Source organism: Nilaparvata lugens, chromosome Y (genome assembly GCF_014356525.2).
Source record: "Nilaparvata lugens isolate BPH chromosome Y, ASM1435652v1, whole genome shotgun sequence".
NCBI lineage: Eukaryota > Metazoa > Arthropoda > Insecta > Hemiptera > Delphacidae > Nilaparvata > Nilaparvata lugens.
In genome coordinates this window covers 3,371,426-3,376,416 of record NC_052519.1, presented here as the reverse complement: position 1 = coordinate 3,376,416, position 4,991 = coordinate 3,371,426, and positions in this window count along the sequence as shown.

Genomic DNA, 4,991 nt, shown 5'->3' with positions numbered 1-4,991 from the left:
ACAGTGTGCGTTCTTTTGCAGTGTATTGAAATGTTGGAAACAGAATGACCGCACAGAGGAATCTCACTAATTTGAGGGAAGATTTGAAAACGTGAGAATACTTGAATGTTGGAAGAATGTTACTGCTCATTAGGCTAATCTCCAGCCTTGGATTACTTCATAACTTGGTGCATTATACGCCACCAAACTGAGTTTACTTCAGGTTAGTTGATGATTTTCTCTGTATTTGTAATGTTTTGATTGAATTGTGATGTTTGATTGTGCACTTTGCGATGCTGCTTGCATCCTGCGATAAGACACATTCTTATATTACTATATACACACTTATACTCTGATAATAGTCTCTGTGAAGCTTTTTAAAAACAAATTCGACTGGTGTATTGTGGTGGAAATATGAGTGAATTTGAACTGAGCCTCGATGGTTCTATCAGTATCAGTATCAGTAACAGTATCAGTCCAGCCTTCGATGAGAGCGGTCGTGTCGATAGTGTCGTTTTAATCAGTAACCGGCCGCTGCGCGATAAAATTTTCAGAACGAACTTTTACTAAATTAATCTATTATGGCAGAGTGTTTCAAGTGTAAATTGAGTTTCTCAGATAAAGAAATCGTGGTAGAGTGTAGTGAGTGTAAAAATGGGTTTCACCCAGTGTGTACCAGACTAGAATCCATCGAGAAGTTTAAAAAAATGAACTCACAAGCCAAAGCTGCATGGAAATGTGACAACTGCAAGCAGGATAAAAATACTTCAGGTCAGTCGGATAATCACTATAAACATTTCTCAGAAATAATAGAAAGTCTTCGAAGAGAAATAACTGATCTTAAAACCTCCTTCAACTCGAAATTGGACGAAGTCAACAAAACACTGGAAAATCTGAACACAAAAACTGATGAAATTAAAGAACACATCAACACTCTCACAGTCGAACATCATGCTTTGAAACAAAAGTACAATGAACTTGAGAAGGAGAACTCGGAAACCAAAATGCATGTTCAGAAATTGGAAAATGAAATTCACGATCTTCAGCAGTATACCAGAAAGGATAATCTAGAAATCGTTGGTATTCCCGAAACCAAGCAGGAAAATCTACTGGTCGTCATGGAGGCTGTCGCAAAATCTATAAACGTGGATTTCAAGAAGGAAGACCTATCGATTGTCCACAGAATGCCAACCGCCAAAGGATCTTCTTCTATCGTGGCGAAATTCAGTTCCAGGAGTAAGAAAATTGAATGGATCGCCGCGGCAAGGAAAATGAAAGGCATCAAGTCCACCGATATATGCAACAAGCTACCCAGATCAGACGTCTATGTGAAACCTCTCACCCTACTACAAACGATTACTAGGTAAAGCTAAAAGTCTAAAAATAAATAAAAAGCTTATTTCGTCTGGGTTCGTGATTGTAAAATTTTTGTCAAAAAAAGTGAACATTCTCGAACAAAAAGAATCATGAACGAAGAGGATTTGAACGAATATAATAATTAGATCGTCAATGTGAATGTTTTCTTAATTTATTATTGCACAGTGCATTGGTTTTACTTACTGTATTTTCCTATCAGGTTTCATATTATTTCCCTTATTTGAAATTTATTATTGCGCAGTGCATTGGTTTTATTGACTGTATTTTCCTATTAGGTTTCATATTATTTCCCTTATTTAAAATTTTGAACCTTATTTAAAATTTAAAATCTTGTCTTGTTTCACTTTTTTGTTCTTCTATTTTCTTTTCTTTTGGGTTATTGATGAATAATGAGTATAGCTTTGATGAGGTGATCGATTTGGAGTGTTTTGATACAATTGAGAGTGATGATATTTTTAGTTTTGAGCCCTATTTTCATATAGATGCAACAACAGATTCTATTGAAGCTTTTAATGTAATACATATGAATATACGGAGTTTGGGGAAAAATTTTGATGAGTTTGTATACGTCTTAGAAAACTGTAAAATAAATTACGATGTAATAATTCTAACGGAAACGTGGATGACTGATGATAAAATTTTTGATTACAGTTTAGATGGCTATAGAGTTATAGATAAGCCGGGGCAACTAAACAGGAGTAACGGATTATGTATTTTTGTGAAAAATAGCATTGACGTAGATTATCTCAACTACGAAAATTCAGAGGCAGATATAATTCCGATTAGATTAAAAGCTTTCAACCACTTCATAACATTATTTGCAATTTACAGGTCTCCATCCTCTAATATCGATCTTTTTCTGAATGAGCTAGATGCAAGTCTGTCTGACATTCATGAGACAGAAAATATTCTTTTGATTGGAGATTTAAACATAGATATTTTGCGTAATAGTAATCTAGCAAATGAATATAGTAGCCTTATGCAGATGTATGGTCTAAGATCTCTTGTGAATAAGCCAACTAGAATTTCATGTAAAACAAAAACATGTATTGATCACATATTTTGGAGAAATGTAAATTTTAAAGAAGATAATGTAATAAGCTCTATACAGAAAACCTATATTACTGATCATTTCTGTACTACTTTTCACGTGAGAAATCCAAACACATTTTTTTAAAGAAGTAAGAGAGGTCTTCACAGAAAAAATTAATTATAAGAAATTGATAGAAGGGCTACAAAAAGAAAGTTGGGGAAATGAAATTTCCATCAATGATCCAAATATAGACTTAGATGATAAGATTGATAAATTTTGTAGTAAGTTAATAAGCAATATTAAATCAGCTAGTGAACAGATAAAAATAAAAAATAAAAATAGACCACTGAAAAAATGGATAACTCCGGGGCTGATAAGATCCATTAGAGAGCGTGATAAATTGCATAAAAAACTAAACAGTTAGCCATTCAATATTGAATTACAATCTAGGTACAAAACATATAGAAATTTATTAAATAAACTTATAAGAAAAACTAAATTTGAGCATTACAAAACCATAATATCTAATTCTAAAGGAAATAGTAAAAAAACTTGGAATTGCATAGAAGAAATTCTAGACATCCAACGTGCAAATAAACCGCCCAATATTGATCCAGATATTTTAAATAGTTATTTTGCTGGAGTGGGGAGAACTTATGCTGAAAGAATCGATATTGTACAACACTCAGTGGAGGCACAACGTTTACGTTGTTTAGCGGCGGACAGTCCACATTCATTCTTCATGCGTCCAACGAGCTCCGATGAGGTATTAGTTATCATCAGAAACTTGAAATCTGGCTCGTCCCGGGGGTGGATGGACTGGGTAATGTATGTTTGAAGAATATTGCTGATATTATAGCGAAGCCATTGTCAGTGTTATTCAACAAATGTTTTGAATTGGGTCATTTTCCTTCTCATTTCAAGATAGCAAAAATAGTTCCTCTATTCAAATCAGGTGACAGAAAGGCTCCCGAAAACTATCGCCCAATCAGTTTGATAAGCAATCTATCTAAAATATTTGAAAAACTTATAAAACGACGATTGATAGAATACCTTAATAAATATAAATTTTTAGCTGAGAATCAATTCGGTTTCCAAGAGGGCAAATCAACTGAGGATGCTATGACAAATTTAGTTAGGATAATTACAGATAACTTTCAGAGCAACAAAAAAACTTTAGCAGTATTCCTGGATTTAGCAAAAGCCTATGATACCATCCCTCACAGGTCCCTTCTGAATAAGTTGGAAAGTATAGGTTTTAGAGGGACAGTTCTAAAATTATTTGAAAGCTACTTGCAAAATAGATCTCAGGTACTCACTCTAAATGAAAAAACAAGTTTCATGATATTGACTGGGTTTGGCCTTCCCCAGGGTACAGTCCTCTCACCGATATTATTTTTGATATACATTAATGATCTCTTAAAAATAAATATTAATAACTGTACTACTATATCTTTTGCCGATGATACTGCCTTGGTTTTCACCGGACCAGATTGGAGGCAGGTGGAGCGATTGACAGAATCGGGTCTGGCTATTGTGAAGTCATGGCTGGATCAACATTCATTAACTCTAAATGCAAAGAAAAGCGTTTACATGGCCTTCTCACCCTCAGTGAGATCAGCCCCCCGGGAAGGGTCACATACGGGTATTAAAATTCACTCCCCTGACTGCGCGTATTACGCATATCAACGGGTGAGGCACGAGGACTGTGGTTGCAGCTCGTTAGAAAAAGTGAATGTAATTAAATATTTAGGCGTTATGTTCGACTGTCATCTGAAGTGGAATGCTCACATTGATAGTCTGTGTAGAAGATTGAGACATGTCATATACAAGTTTCATAAATTGAGCGGTCTCGGGGATGCGAATATAGTGAAATTGGTGTACTCGGCATATGCTCAGTCCATTTTTCAGTATGGAATCAGGGTGTGGGGTGGTGCCTTGGATACGTATATAGATTTTTAGTTTTAATTCAGGTGTTTTTTCCTATAGCCATCTCTGTAATAAAGCACTCCTTTTGTTTATTATTTATTTTCATTTTATTATTTTTTTTTCAATATTGATATATCGATTAAATGGTTTATTAATTTTGTAAGTTAAGATTTCTAAGATTGATACTCGTTGCAGCACACAAACCTCTGGTTTTGCTGGCAACGCCTATAAGCTAATTTTGAGAAGAATTATTATTTATTTTCATTTTATTATTTTTTTTTCAATATTGATATATCGATTAAATGGTTTATTAATTTTGTAAGTTAAGATTTCTAAGATTGATACTCGTTGCAGCACACAAACCTCTGGTTTTGCTGGCAACGCCTATAAGCTAATTTTGAGAAGAATTATTATTTATTTCATGTTAATGTTTAAATTAAGTTTTTAATTGTGTTTTTGTTTTGAAAAAATTGTATTGTATTATGGCAAATAAAGAATTTGAATTTGAATTGAATTTGACTGAGCGCCGTCAGTCGGTGATATAGTTTCAATGATCTACGATATATTTGCTAATTCTCTCACTCGATTAGGCTATTTTCCGTGATGTTACCAGATTTGGGAGACGCTTGAACGGTTTTAGTAGACAGTAATTGAAAAAATTGTAAAAATTATG